This window comes from Cyprinus carpio, chromosome A5, assembly GCF_018340385.1.
Source record: "Cyprinus carpio isolate SPL01 chromosome A5, ASM1834038v1, whole genome shotgun sequence".
NCBI classification, from domain to species: Eukaryota; Metazoa; Chordata; class Actinopteri; order Cypriniformes; family Cyprinidae; genus Cyprinus; species Cyprinus carpio.
Window position 1 is genome coordinate 32,968,123 of NC_056576.1, and position 16,226 is coordinate 32,984,348.

The window sequence follows — 16,226 nt, forward strand, 5'->3', positions numbered from 1 at the left end:
TGCTCTTAATTATTAAAACACATTTACAATTCGGGAGGAAGATGTAAACAATTGCAGTGTATTCATGTGTGCATCATTACGTTTAAATACTGATTTGTGAAAAGGTTTTGACATGTGGATATCAAGCTTTTTTTTTTTTTTTTTTTACATTTTATCAGCACAGATTAGACTACTTTGTTAAAAAAAAGTAATAATAGATTTTTGCTTCTGACAAGACAGATTGCGTATTCATAGCTATTCCACTTATAATCTATACAAATCATGTTTAATATCATGTTTATATATATATATATATATATATATATATATATATAATATATTATATATATATATATATATATTGTGGCGAGGTGAGGAACTACACGACAACCGATAGACAGAGATAAATCCCCGAAGGGTGGATTTATTGAAAACTTTGTGCTCTGAGTGAAGACGGTGCTCTCCGTAGTGCTCCAACTCCCTCGTGCTCTCTGTGCCTTGAGTGGTGGATCCCGTGCTGTGCTCTCCTGGTTGGGGCTGACGGTCACACACTGCTCTCTACAACAGAGGTGGAAAGAGTTAGTGTCTGCGTCGGGAGACATTGCTCACCATACTGCTTTCCTTCCCGGCTTAAGTAGACGCCGCTTAACGAGCTGCAGGTGCGGCCGCTCAGCCCGTGACGAGCTAGTGCCGGTGATTCCACTGTGTTGCCAGGGCGACGCTGACGAGCGCTCGGGACACACGTCACACTCCCCCCCCTAAGCGTCGACCTGCGCCTGCGGAACAATGGGGAGATATGGGGAGGGTGGGGAGTGGAGCCTGACAGACCTGCGAAAGCTGCCCCTATCCTGGAGAGGCCGTCCGCGTTGGCGTTGGCTGTCCCCGCCCGGTGTTGTACGGTGAAGTGGAAGTCCTGGAGCGCAAGGAACCACCGGGTCACCCTGGGATTGGTGTCCTTTGCGCGGGCCATCCACTGCAGTGGCGCATGATCTGTCAGCAGGGTGAACCGGCGGCCGAGGAGGTAATAGCGAAGCTCCAGGACTGCCCACTTGACAGCCAATGCTTTCCTTCTCCACGGCGGCATACCGTCGTTCGGTCGGGGTCAGCTTCCGGCTAATATAGATCACCGGGTGTTCCTCGCCGTCCTGGACCTGGGAGAGAACGGCTCCCAACCCGGTGTCTGAGGCGTCGGTTTGCACCAGGAAGGGGCAGTTGAAATCGGGGGCTCGCAGGACTGGCTCCGTGGTGAGGGCTGACTTCACCTGCTGGAATGCCTCTTCCGCTTCTGGACTCCAGGCTACCTTCTCGGGGTTGCCCCTTCCTGGTCAGATCTGTCAGGGAAGAGGCTAAGGAGGAGAAGTTAGGGATAAAACAACGGTAGTATCTCGCCAACCCCAAAAGGCTCGTACCTGGGTCTTGGTAGTGGGCCGCGGTGGTGCCGAGAGGATAGCTGTCACCTTCTTTTCCTGGGGGCGGATGAGGCTGCGACCCACGCAGAAGCCCAGGTACTTGGCTTCGGAGAGAGCCAGGTGACATTTCCGGGGGTTGGCGGTGAGCCCCGCCCGGCGGAGTTCCAGCAGCACCCTCCGGAGCTGCTCTAAATGCTCCCCCCAGGTCTCGGAATGGATGACCACGGCGTCGATGTAGGCCGCGGCGTATGCCATATGGGGCCTCAGCAGGACATCCATGAGCCTCTGGAAGGTGGCGGGTGCCCCGTGCAGGCCGAAGGGAAGGACCCGGTATTGCCAGTGGCCACTGGGGGTTGAGAAGGCGGTCTTGGGCTTGGCATCCTTAGACAGAGGGACTTGCCAATAACCTTTGGTGAGGTCGAGAGTCGATATGAACCGGGCCCTTCCCAGTCGATCCAGGAGCTCATCGACCCGGGGCATGGGGGTAGCCATCAAATTCAGAGACCTCATTTAGGCGGCGGAAGTCGTTGCAGAACCGGAGGGTGCCGTCGGGCTTCGGGACCATTACGATGGGGCTGGACCAGGGACTCCGCGAGGGCTCAATTACCCCAACTTCAACATCTTCTGTACCTCTGTCTCGATTGCGTGTCGCCGAGCCTCCGGGACACGATAGGGCCGCTGCCGGACGATAACTCCCTGGTGGTGTTCGGACTTCGTGCTGGATGACGGTCGTCCGCCCTGGCAGGGGGGAGAACACATCCAAGAACTGACCGACCAGGTGCTGCAGTTCCGTCTTCTGGGCCGCGGAGAGATTGGGATCCATGTCTACAACCACGGGAGAGGTGGTGGCGAGGGCCGAGAGCTGGGGTCCGGTCCCCACCCAGCGCTTCAACAGATTTATATGATAGAGCTGCTCCTCTTTTCGGCGACCTGGTTGGCGCACTTTATAGGTGACGGGTCCTACCCGTTCGGTGACCGTGTATGGGCCCTGCCAGCGTGCCAGGAATTTACAGGCGGAGGTGGGGACCAGAACCATGACGTAGTCTCCCGGCTGGAACTCCCGTGGTTGGGCGGCCCGATTGAAGAGGCGCTGCTGGTCTTGCTGGGCCTTGGAAAGGTGCTCCCGGACCAATGGCATGACCCTGTCGATCCGCTCTCTCATGGCCTTGATGTGCTCGAGGGTGGTCCGACATACCGCAGGCTGTTGCTCCCAGGCTTCCCGGGCGACATCTAGAAGCCCTCGGGGTTGGCGGCCGAAGAGGAGCTCGAAGGGCGTGAAGCCGGTGGAAGCCTGGGGCACCTCCCGGATCCTGAACAGCACATATGGGATCATTTGGTCCCAGTCGCGTTGGTCCTCGGCCACGACTCGTCGCAGCATCTGCTTAAGGGTCTTGTTAAAACGTTCCACGAGCCCATCAGTTTGTGGATGGTACACGCTGGTCCGGATCTGCGGACTTTGAGGGGCTTGCAGAGGTCAGCCATGATCCGGGACATGAAAGGGGTGCCCTGGTCGGTCAAGATCTCCGCTGGTAGGCCAACCCGACTACTCAGTAGGAAGAGCTCCTGTGCGATGTTCTTTGCGGTGGCCTTGTGGAGGGGAATGGCCTCTGGGTAGCGGGTGGCATAATCCACGATAACTAGGATGTGTTCATGCCCCCGGGCGGACTTCGGCAGCGGCCCCCACCAGGTCCATCCCCAATGCGCTCGAAGGGCACCTCTATGATAGGCAGCGGGATCAGCGGGCTGGGGGGAGGAGTATGTGGTGATGTCCTTGGCACGTCGGGCAAGCTTGGCAGTACCGCTTGACATCCCCCTCCAGTCCTGGCCAGTGGAAGCGATCCCGGATCCGTTGCGCGGGTGTTTTGAGCGCCGAGGTGGCCAGCCATCGGGTGGGCATGGGCGAGTTCCAACACCGTCTGGATTTTGCTTCGCGGTACCACCAGCAACGTCTTTTTCCTCCCCCCTTCGCTGCGCGACACAGTAAAGCAGGCCGTTTTGGATGACGAAATGGGGGGTGGGGTGGGAAGCCGGTTGTAGATCCTCTCCTTCCGCCACCCGCACTTGAGACCAGCAATGCTTGAGGCGTTCGTCCCCCCGCTGCTCTTTGGCGAGCGTTCCCCCTCCCGCTATCTGCTGGAAGACATTTAGAGTTTTGGGAGGGGGACTCACCTCCTCGAGGGCTGTCCGACGTCAGCAGCGCGGGGCGTCGTCGAGGGCGCCTTGCTGATCCGGCGTCGGCGGTCCCCGGCCAGGCTAGCAGGCTGTGTGCTGGAGGTGAGGAGCTGATCGAGCCCCGGCCAATCCCGGCCGAGGAGAACGGGTACCGGTAGGTCCTTTAAGATTCCCACTTCGACGGGCCAGGAACCAGGTGTCGCGGTAATGGTCACTCGCCGTGCCGGTACCTGTCTGGTATCCCCGTGCACGCACGTTATCGCCAGCCGGGCTCTGGAACCTGTTCGGGGCGGAAGGACAGTTGGTTGTATCAGGCTTACCCCCGCTGCCCGAGTCGAGGAGGGCGATGAAACGGGCCGGCCATTGATGTGCACCTCGGCTCGCGGTGCCTCCGGCGGCGGATTGTGCACTAAACAGCCTGCTAGCCACGTCCGTCCTGGGGAGCGCGGCGGCTCGGTGGGCATTGGTTCGTCCTGGGGGCCGGGAACCGCAGGCCTGCTCATGGATCGCTGGGTGCCCTCCGGCGAGCGTCGCTCCTGGACCACCCTTCGGGGAAAAGGCGGCGCTCGCTCCCCTACCTCCCGGTGTTGGGCGGCCTCCGCCAGCTCAATGGCCTCCACGAGCTCGTCGAGATCGGTGGGATTCCTCATGCCAGCCGCCTGCCTCAACGCGCGGGGGGAGGGCGCGGAGGAGTCGGTCGATCACCACACGCTCAGCTACCTTGTGTGCGGAGGGACCCCCTGTCAATAGCCAATGTTGGGGCCAACCGGGTTAGTTCTGCCGCTTGGGCGCGAGCGGGCTGTCGAGCTCGATATTCCCAGTCCTGGAACTGCTGCGCCGCACAGATTGGGGAGAGGCCTACTCGGCTCAGGATTTCCTTTTTCACCTCTCCATAGTCCCGGCTTCTCTCAGCCGTCATGGTGAAATACGCTCGCTGCGCTTCCCCGGTCAGCAGCGGCGCGAGAAGTCTGGCCCACTCGTCCTCCAGCCACGCCTCCCGGATCGCGGTGGCCTCAAACATTTGAATATACATCTCCACATTGTCGTGCGCCGTCATTCGCGGCATCAGCTGTACGGCTTGGACACGGGGGTCAGGCAGCAGCGGCGTGCGGTGGGCGGGCGTGTGCGGAGGGCGGCGAGCTCGCGTTCGGCGTCTCCTTTGACGTGAGGCCATGTGCTCCATTATTTGCTGCTGGCGGATGCTCACCTCGGTTAGGTGTTTAAGCAGCTCTTCCATGCCGGGGGAGGAGCGCGCCCGCCTGTGGAAACAGAGCAGAGGGAAAAGAAAACCAATAAATAAAAACAAAAAAATGGGTGACGGTGACTTTAACGATCTCTTCGGGGGTCGGTTGTCGGTGTCCACCTCACACTATTGCCCGCATTCTCCACCAGTGGTGGCGAGGTGAGGAACTACACGACAACCGATAGACAGAGAAAAATCCCCGAAGGGTGTGGATTTATTGAAAATTTTGTGCTCTGAGTGAAGACGGTGCTCTCCGTAGTGCTCCAACTCCCTCGTGCTCTCTGTGCCTTGAGTGGTGGATCCCGTGCTGTGCTCTCCTGGTTGGGGCTGACGGTCACACGCTGCTTTCTACAACAGAGGTGGAAAGAGTTAGTGTCGGCGTCGGGAGACATTGCTCACCATACTGCTTTCCTTCCCGGCTTAAGTAGACGCCGCTTAACGAGCTGCAGGTGCGGCCGCTCAGCCCGTGACGAGCTAGTGCCGGTGATTCCACTGTGTTGCCAGGGCGACGCTGACGAGCGCTCGGGACACACGTCACAATATATATATATATATATATATATATATATATATATATATATATATATTCGTGTGTGTGTGTGTGTGTTTGTGTGTATTTTGGCCTCTGAAGACTTACAGTAATCCCTTCTTATAACAACTTTTTTTAACTGTAGGTACCCCACAGCATATACATACACATACACACACACACACACATATATATGAAACCTGCTGCCACACAGCAGCATGTCTGTATAACCTCCTCCTGTCCATGGTGATTCCTCTGAGAATTTTGTCAAGTGAACACACACTATACATACAGTGGTAATTTATGGGAATCAACTTTAGGACACATGGATGTTCCTCTCTAGCTGCTGAGCTGCATCATAACGGCAAACTTGTTCGCTTTCAGTACTATTTGTTTCTCTTCAGAGCCTGCACATTGATGCAAACTCTATCAAACCCACACATCTGTGGGATTGGCTCTATCATTCAACCCTGTCCAGGCCAGATCTCAGCCTCTTATCTCTAGAAGATATATGGTGTTATTCCTGAGAAGGGAAATGAAGCTCCCAAAACTCACAGCGCTCCCATGAGTAATTTTCAAGCCAGTAAAGTCCATGCTTAAAATTCAGTAGAGAAGAAAGGCCTTTATTGTTGGGTTCTGTTGTCTTCAAAACGTATAATCATACAGTATATTCATTTTTACTTTCTAGGACTGCAGTGGTTTTCTTCCAACTCCTTATATGCAGAAATAAAAAATAAAAAACATAAAAGTCAACTGTTCACATGCAAAATAAGATATTTTGAAGAATGTATGTGGTTCAGCAGTACAATTGAACATTTCAAATATATTTCACATTTATTGTGATAGCATTGGAAATGGTGACCAATATTGGCTTCACAATTTTTCCTTTTGTACTCCATAGAAGAAAGTAAGTCAAACAGGTTTGGTTCTTTAATACTGACAAGGTGAATGATGTCAGAATTTTTATTTTAAGTGAATGGTTCTTTTAAACATTCCTGCATTCACCTTAAGCAAAAAAAAAAAAAAAAAAAAAGGTAAAGGTAAAGGCAGATAATATATAGAGCTCTTTCCATTGGAACTCCAACTAGCTCTCAGTTGCTCTGAATTAATTCATCATGCAGCAGCTCCTGATATAAATGCAATTTGTTTTGCAGGGGTAATGTTCCTTACTGCAAATTTATCATGCCAGACTTCAGGACAGTTTGTTCAGCTCTTCCAAGAACTCCATATTTCATCTGAGGCTATTTTAGATGCCAGAATCATCGTTAAGAGAAATACATTTTAATTTATGTTATCGTTGATTTGGTTAATATAAATCCCTTTACAACTGACTGATAGAAAAATTCAGATATTGACTGACCCATAGAGATCTTTCCTCAAAACATGACATTTCTATATGGTCTTTGGCCTAATCATTTAAATTAAATTACACATGGGTATGAGTATGTGTAATGAGCACATTTTGATTATCATACATCACACATCACTAGTGACTCTGCTCATTGAACTAATTCTTGCCCATTAGCACCGTTCAAAGGTGCAGTCAGTAATTTTCCCTCATTAAAAAGTTTTACATCTGAAGAAGAGAGCAGTACTTCTAAACACATTTTTTTCAAAATGATGTACATTCATATGAGATGAAACTCTAGTCAAATCAGAAGACTAATAAAGAATTGTATTGTACATAGAGCAGGTTGCTTAAAGGTGCAGTATGTAATATTGACAGCCAGTGGTGGAAATGGGTACTGCGATCCAAATTCAAAAAATTGGAGAGTTGTTTTCCCCACCCACTTTTCCCAAAGTCTCAATGCTCACGTGGGTTGCCAGATTGAGGATACGCAACAGCAATGAGCACAATTAACAATCTGCCATTTCTGATCCAGTTAATTTGCTGGATCTTCTGAAATAGCATATAGCATGTCTGCATACAAAAACACGCAAAGATGAAGATCTGCGCAAAGCAGAAGATATGGATAGAAATTGTTTATGCACAAGTAAACAAACAAGATCACCAAAAATGTATCAGCATAACAAAACAGCCTAACATTTGCTCTAATTATTGTGATTGTTTTTTTGTTTTTTGTTGTTGTTTTTTAATGGAACTTTACATTCAAGTGTTGATTAAACAAAAAAGAATGAAGGAAGCTAGAATATCTTTTGTGGCTTCTTTCTTTTGATATTTTCAGTCTACAGTACATATTCATACAACAAAATATTCTGGGGGTCTTGAAAGATTTGTGAATATGATCAAAAATGCTGCTGCTGGCTGGCAATTTAATAGTCTGGTGGGGGAAGCGTTAATCTAGTCAGTTAGAGAAGTAAGATTGTGTGTTTGCAACACTGCATTTGTTTACAAAACTGATTTCAAATTACAGTACATATATAGACAATCATTGTGATTATTCTAATGGGAACCCTTAGTGTGGGCGTCCATAGTTGCATTATTTATTTATTTATTTTTTTACATTACTTCCTCACAATTCCTGCTTTTGTCAATGCCTGTTTTCCATTAACCTGCACTGGTTTGTTTGTGTTATAGAACTGCCTTCACAAAGCGTTTTTGTTGCCAATTAGTAATTTATTAACAATAAAAAGCTTTTTGGAGTGAATTTTTTTTTTTTTTTTGGATTGGTTTTTGCTTTTGTTGTCTGTTGTACAAGCCTTTCAGCTGACTTGCACTTTGGTCTGTAAAGTGCAACTACATATTAAAGAAAGCACAACGCCATTTGATATAGATGGCAACTATGTTTTTATCTTAGAAAAGTAAACTTCTCAAAGAATTCTTTGGAAAGAGATAAAGAAATATTTCCTATCCAAGCTAGGTGATTCTTTAGATATCACTTATTATATAGTTGTTGCATTCACATTTGTTCCATAACATAAGGTTAAAAGAACTTCTACATCCCTTTTAAAAGTACAAAATTCTGAGTTAAATGTCACCTTAACCCAGGATTTAAAAAAAAAAAAAAGAACTGTTAACGCAGTGTTACGCATATAGTGTTATCAAAAATTATTTGTTAGAAGATAGTTGCAGGGTTGCCAATATTGGTTGCCTAGCCAAAGTGAGATTTTAATGGCATGGGCTGAATCAATGACACATCCCTATTTGAGGCAAAATTCCTCTGAATACAGTAGCATGTTGCTGTCATTTATTTAGTTGTGATCCCTGTAGTTGACTTGGAACATGAATGCCCGAAGACTTAGACACAATATAATGCCCAGCTTGATCTTGTGGATGTGACACGAGCAGATTACAAAAGATTTGACAGCTTTAATCTGAAAAGACCTTAAACTTAACAGCTCAACAGGTTTGACATGGCGTGTTTTTCAGTTAATCTGGATCACAGGAGCATGGCCACGGGCAATACGTTTTTCCAAATGAGGCCTTGACCTTTAGTTACAGTGAGAAGATAACACACTGATTGACTTGTTCAATGCTCTTAGCACAAACATAGAGCTCTGTCTGTGTGTTAGCAAAGAACAGAAGACATATTTTCAAACAGATTGCGAGACTGGCTGCAATTCTTCACTTTGTGTTTAGTCAGAACATAACAGACTGACCGACTATTTGCATGAATGCAAAGTGTAAAATATTTGTTATTTTGGTGACACTTTATTTTAAGGTCCAATTATCGCTAATAACAAACCATTAACTTCAGCTTTTGCCTCAATAAACTCCTAATTTGCTGCTTATTTATAGTTAGTAAGGTAGTTGTTAAATTTAGGTATTGGGTAGGATTAGAGATGTAGATTACAGTCATGCAGAATATGTGCTTTAAGAATACAGCCAATAAACTAGTAATATGCATGCTAAGAAGCAACAAATTAATAGTTAGAATTAGTCCCTAAACTAAAGTGTTACTGTTATTTTTATTGCATGCTAACTTTGCATAAACTGACAAGTGTTGGAACAGATGGCACATGTTAAACAAATGAACTTGGGGAACTGATTAATTTGTGAAAAGTTCACTCTCTGGTAGTTGAAAGATTGTATTGAAAACTAAGAGAGATTGCTGATGTCAGTGGAAAAGAAAATGAACCCTATTTAGAGACAGAAAACATTTTGAGAAAAGATTATAAAGATTTTTGGTAACATTTTAGATTAGGGAACACGAGAGTTTTCCATCAATAAACTCCTAATTACTTATTATATTGATAGTACCGTACCCTATGTTGAGGTATTGTGAAGGGTTAAGAGATCTGGAATATGGCTATGAAGAATATGACATTTATATGTGCTTTATAAATACTAAAAACAGACAAAATGCTAGAAATGCTAGTAATATGGATACTAATAAGCAGCTAATTAATAGTGAACAGTGTTCCCTAATCTAAAGCGTTACTGATGTTATTTTTTCAGGTTTCCAAAACATTCCCCCACATTGGCAAACTTACATTATTAGCTCAATTTACTCCAATAATGTAACCTTGAATATGAATCGTTGCCGTTTCCAGCTCAAATGAACATGAACATAATACTATGTTACGACCTCAGAACATTTTTGCTATAGTGTATTATTTTGTAAACTTACAGCTATATGTTTACATTTTACATTTTTGGGGGGCAGCTGTGGCCTAATGGTTAGAGATTTGGACTTGTAACCCGAAGGTCGCAGGTTCAAGTCTCTGTGCAGGCAGGAGTTGTAGGTGGGAGGGAGTGAATGATGAGCGCTGTGTTCTATTCTAAATTCAATTGGCTTGAGTGCCCTTGAGTTAGGCACTGAACCCCCAGTTGCTCCCAGGGTGCTGGATATAGCTGCCCACTGCTCCGGGTGTGTGTTCATGGTGTTCATACCTCTGAGTTACTACTTGCCCAAGTCAAGGGCTTTTCTTATAATACTTTCTACAAACCAACCAACAACACTGTTGGTATTAAACCCCACTTACATAAAAATAGCCGACTACGCCACCTAGGTTGTTTACTAAAACCCAGGACCCAAGTTCGCCCAATCCAATTATTCACTGAGGGCTGGGCACGATTGACACTCAAACAGTAGATTGAATTACAAAATATTTTATTACCATAAAATCAGGATGATCTAGATATTAAAACAAGTATCAAAAAGAGATGCAGTCCTTAGCACAGTCTGATATGACGTCTTTATGGTCAACCGAATGAATGTCCTGGGTTGGTCCCACCACACGTAGGTCTCCACAGATCCAGTCAGTAGTGTACTAGAGAAAAATAAGAACAACTACCAGTATCTCCAGTCCAATGTCAGCAAAAGCTAACGTAGCCTACTACCACTCTCACTTGTGCACACAATTACCCACACCAACCAATATACACTACAACCAAATAAGTCACACCACTACAAAAAGGAAAACTAAGAGCTATGGCTAGTATACTGGCAATTAGTTCTTAGTCTCTAATTAAGAATTAGATGCAAAAAATGGTCGCAATAACATCCATCAAACGATCTTCAAACTGGGGTTGTACTCACAATATGACTGGGTAGCAATGCCCACTACCCAGTCTAGTCAATTTCCAGCGTTGCACAAACCCTCCTTCGCCGTCTCACTCGTCCCCGAACAGCACTCACTGAATTGCTTGTGTCCAAACCACGCGGACTCACTCGTCTCCAAGAGCTGCGCCCGTGATTGCTCTACATCAGCATCTTCACAACACTTCGACTCACTGTTTTCTGCACAGCCGTAAAATGTTCGGTTATCACTGCTCTGTGTTCCTTCTCAGATGCCAGCACCGGCATATAACACTCAACAGGGCGTCGACTTCCACGTAAGTGATGCAATCCAAACGAGACACCTGTCAGTCTCTCAATCACGGTCTTAAAGGGCAACAGTCTCCACCTCTTTTTCCAACCAACCTATGACACTAGATCACTGATTAGTCCATCAACAGACGTGTTAAAAGAACGAGCATAATACAAAGCACTTGATCAATGGACCAATCATATACATTAAAATGTATATCAAAAATGCATTCATCTCAATAATTCACTCCCCTCACATTCACTTCTCACTGCTGTGTGTGTGCACTTGGATGGGTTAAATGCAGAGCACCAATTCCGAGTATGGGTTACCATACTTGACAAATGTCACGACTTTCACTTTTCACTTTCACTTTTTCACTGACTTTAATGACATAAGCAGCTCCACATGTGTGGCAGTAAACTTGCTCAGTAGCTCACCTGATACAGTGCTGCACTTTCAATATGGTTGATTCAGGTAAGAATCCCATGAAATGCTTACTTTTGTTAACACTATCGGTTAGGTTTAGGGTGAGGTTTAGTGTAGGTGGTATATAATATTCAAACACAATAGAGCAATGCACAAAGCACCAGTTTTTCACATTTTTCAGAATCCTCAACCTACGAATGGCTTGCTTATAACTGTCTCTATATATTAAATTGAAAAGAAAATAATTTAACATTAAAAAACATCAGAGAAGAGGGCACATTCTCATTAGTATGATTGGCTGCATATAATATCCCATTTCTTCAACTTTTAAGTTTTGATATTGGCAGAGCCCTTCCCCCAGGGAAAGCTTTCAAGGTTAGCTCAAATGTTAGCGTAACAGCTAACAGGGAGACCAGAGGCAGGTTTGTGTGAAAAGAAGTCAATGAAGGAGATGCATCAGTCACAGAGCAAACTTTTGTGCAGAAACAGCTCATTACCTAATAAACTGACTGGCTTTCAGCTAATTTTCAACATATTAGCAACTAAATATTTATTTTGGAGTGAGAAGTCATAACAATCTGGTTGCAAAAAAAGCATCTTTCTTCACTATTGACAACTGAAAATTGTCCATATTCAGAAAAAAATAACACTTTTGCAAGCAACATTAAAAATACAATTATTTCATTATATTACATGCATATACATATTGCATACATATATATTTTTATTTGTCTTTCTACCACCTTTGACGCCACAACTCAGGATATACACTTTAACAAAAAACAAAATAAAAAAACAAGAATAATAGTAAACAAAAATCAATGAAAATGAAAATAAATTACTTTAAATATGAATGAGAATATAATTTAGCATCTTGTCCCTTAAGAGTACATGTAACCAACAACATATAGTGGGTATTTAAACTTTTATCCATTATATTAAAGCATATCCATTTTTACCACAGCCTAAATTGTTTTTTTTTATTTTTTTTTTTAAGATCTTCATGCATTTTTTCCCTGTCTGCTGATTGTAACAACACATATCAAGATTAGGGTTGAGTACTGAATATACCAGATTAAATCAGAATCCAGATTTCAGTGCCTCTTAAATGCCTGAGCTGTCAATTGAAATATCTGCCCTCTGGTGCTCTGAAACAGATGTAAAAAGCATTACCACCACACGTGATCACTAGTTAAATTATACTGCATTCATGCAGTGCCAGAACAATTGGAAAAATAATTTCCCGACTGAGAAAACTCACATGATCGCAAGTCAGATAGCTCTGATAAAACAAATCCAACACATCTTTATAGTAACCTTAGTGTTCATGTTGTTCTCACATTCCGACTTAACTTGGGAAATGAGATCAAGGAGCGTGTGAATGCAGAAATGACACTTGCTCTGATGCAGCAGGTAGCCTACTGTTAGCTAACTACATTAAATGTGCTTAAATGAAGATACCTAAAGCTAAACTTCCCTTGCTTGCAATGAGAAGCGTTTCTAATCTAAACCTGTTGTCCAACAAAAGAGAACATTATAACGTTTTTACTCCACAACATCAGTCAAAATGCTTCCTTTTGTGATCTGATGTGGCTTCATATCACACGAGGCAGAAAATATATTCTATATACTATAATAAAGGTTACGATTAGCAATGGATTATAAATATACTTAATTACTAAGAAAATGCCAGCGATGGCTTAAAAAACACATATAAACTCTACATTGTCAGTCAAGTGTTTATTGTCTTCATGTTTCCTCATTCAAAATGTTTCTATCTTCTTTATATTAGGGATTCCCTGATACGTCATGAGTTTCGGAACCTGGCGCATTTCCCCCCTTAGCTCAGTTCATTTGGGCATATGTGAACATGGCAATCACGCTTGGATCCGCGCCAAAACATTCAGTCAGAGATCGCCTGAACGAGGTGGTCTCGGCAAATTGAAAATTAACTCTGGAGTGGTTCGGTTGTAGTGAGAAAGCAATCCTATCCAACGGACCAACGAACCAAGCTATATTACAAGGTATAGTGGGTAATTACGTAAGTTCTGTGAAAAACAGTAGACGATGTATGTGGGTGAGCACGTGTTCAACATTCAAAATCAAAGCGTGCCTTTTCGTTTTATAATGCCGTCTTATTGCTTAGTATATATTATCGTAGTAGGTACATTTTAACAATGTTTTCCTGAGGAATCCTGGACTCCTGCTCAAAATGATAAATTAATAAATCAATATAACAACATCTTTATAAAAAACATCAATAAGCCCTCAAAACTGTTGTAGTTCCATCAAAGCTGGTTCCATCTTGACGGATGACAGCTATGAGCGGAATTCTGGAAAATAAACCATGGAACTTTGACCAATGAGAGGACAGTTTACTTGCACGAGTATTAACAATTTTGGTCTGTTTAGAAACTTTGCTGTGTGAAAGCGAACCGCACCAAGAATAAAAAGGAACATTGTAATAATTTGAATCCCTGTTTCAGAAGATAGCAATCGATCTACAGGTGTTAAAGCACCCTTAGTTTCTGTCTCCTGTTCATTATGTAATTTGGTTCAGGTGTGTCTAGTTGATTATCTTCATATGCCATCCTACTTAAGTTGTGTTCTGTTCACTGTTTTCTGTCCGGTATTGTTGATGTTACCTTGTGTGTTAGAGCTTCTTCTTCATGTGGATTACCATTAAAAGGATTTGTTGTTATAATCTTTGTTGTGCCTTCGTCTCCCTAACAGCAGTAGCGAGACAGACATATAATTGATAATCCATTTTTGTCTCCAGTGTATAGGTTTTTTATTTTTTAATCTAAATTTAAAGCACAAATACCAAAAAACACTGATGTGCCAAGCCACCAGAACCGAACCAAAAACTTTAGTATTGAACAGTGAGCTAACTGTATCATTTCATCCCTACCAAGAATACTGACTACTTATGGCGTTATTTCCCTCTCAAATGTCGAGAGCGCATTATTGTAGCGCGAAAGTACATTAATATAATGCGCAAGTGCGAATCTCTCTGCTCGCGCGCGGAATATAATGTGCTGAGCGCGAATCTCTCTGCTCGCGAGTGGGAACTGGGCGCGTGCTCTCAGATACACGTTGCTCTTGTAAGAACTTTCTCTGGGCTCGCTCAGAGAGTATGCCTGCACTTAAAACGTGTTCAGTGCAATCACGAATCTCTCCTCTTCGCTTAAAGTAAGCGTGTATGTGCTTAGACTGTGTCCCGTGCGTTCGCGCATGGCCAAGTACTCTTCTCTTCGATTTCTTTCTCTTTGCTCTTGGCATAAATGCTGTCAAAACGGCAACAACCAATCAGAAATAGGCTTCAGAAATCTAAAAAATCTCACTTTCAATGGGCATGGCACGTAGTGTGAACAATGTGGTTGACAGTCTAGCTAATTTATATGTAAAATAATCCAATCGCCCTCTTCCCAGACATTTCTAAGATACATTTGACATATTTAACATCAAAACAAATAAAACTGGTTACTTGAGATCGTCAATTCGGCGGATCCATCTCGGCTCGTCTTGATTGAACTTCAGTGAACTTGTTCCATGTGTGGTTCAATATCAACCAATAAGATTCCAATAAGATTGAAGCCTATTTCTGATTGGTTGTTGCCGTTTTGACAGCGTTTATGCCAAGAGCAAAGAGAAAGAAATCGAAGAGAAGAGTACTTGGCCATGCGCGAACGCACGGGACACAGTCTAAGCACATACACGCTTACTTTAAGCGAAGAGGAGAGATTCGCGATTGCACTGAACACGTTTTAAGTGCAGGCATACTCTCTGAGCGAGCCCAGAGAAAATTCTTACAAGAGCAACGTGTATCTGAGAGCACGCGCCCAGTTCCCGCGCGCGAGCAGAGAGATTCGCGCTCGCGCATTATATTAATGTACTTTCGCGCTACAATAATGCGCTCTCGACATTTGACAGGGAAATAACGCCATAACTACTTTGCTGTTAGAAATACTGTAACTGTTATTTGGTTTGAAATTGTTGTAGTTGGGATAGATGGCTTAGGTTTTATAGTGAATTTGTTGTGTTTTGTATTTACTTATATTTATATAATTTTGTATACTTAAAACTTTTAATATACTGTTCAATTAAAAAAAAAAAGTATTTCATTAAAAGCAGTTCTTTAATGTCATCTACCATACTTTTGTGCCTTTTTTTTTGTTTGTTTTGTTTTTAAGTATCAGTCCAGGCACCTTTTAGGAACTGTCTGGTACCATTTTAAAAGTAGCGATTTGGCACCGGTATCATAAAAGACCCAAACAATACGCAACCCTAATCAGGATGCAACAGTTTGGGACAGTGTGTGTGTGTGTTTGTGGTTTCCTCAGCCAAATCAATAATTTAAAGGTGCAATTTTGCAGAATAATTAGTCACATGTCCTGCACCAGCCAAGAAACTGCCACTGAGATGAATGCAAATGCTAACTGATAGCTTTCTCCAGGTATTATAGAACTCCTTCATTTCAATGACATCAAGACCATATATGATTAGTTTTTAAGGTGCACATAATCTCTACTGAGCCTTGTTGACTACACTTCTTCCAATGATACAGATATAAAGATTGCCATCTTCACCTCCATAAGAAAATCTCAAGATCTATTCAGTAGCAGTCATATTGTCCGGTACAGATTCTCTCAATAAGCACTCTAGACACTTTACAGATGCAATTCAGAATCTCCCTCATGAGTATGCATGAGTTTTTGTTTTGACAAATGTATGTGCAGCTGGCAAAAGATCA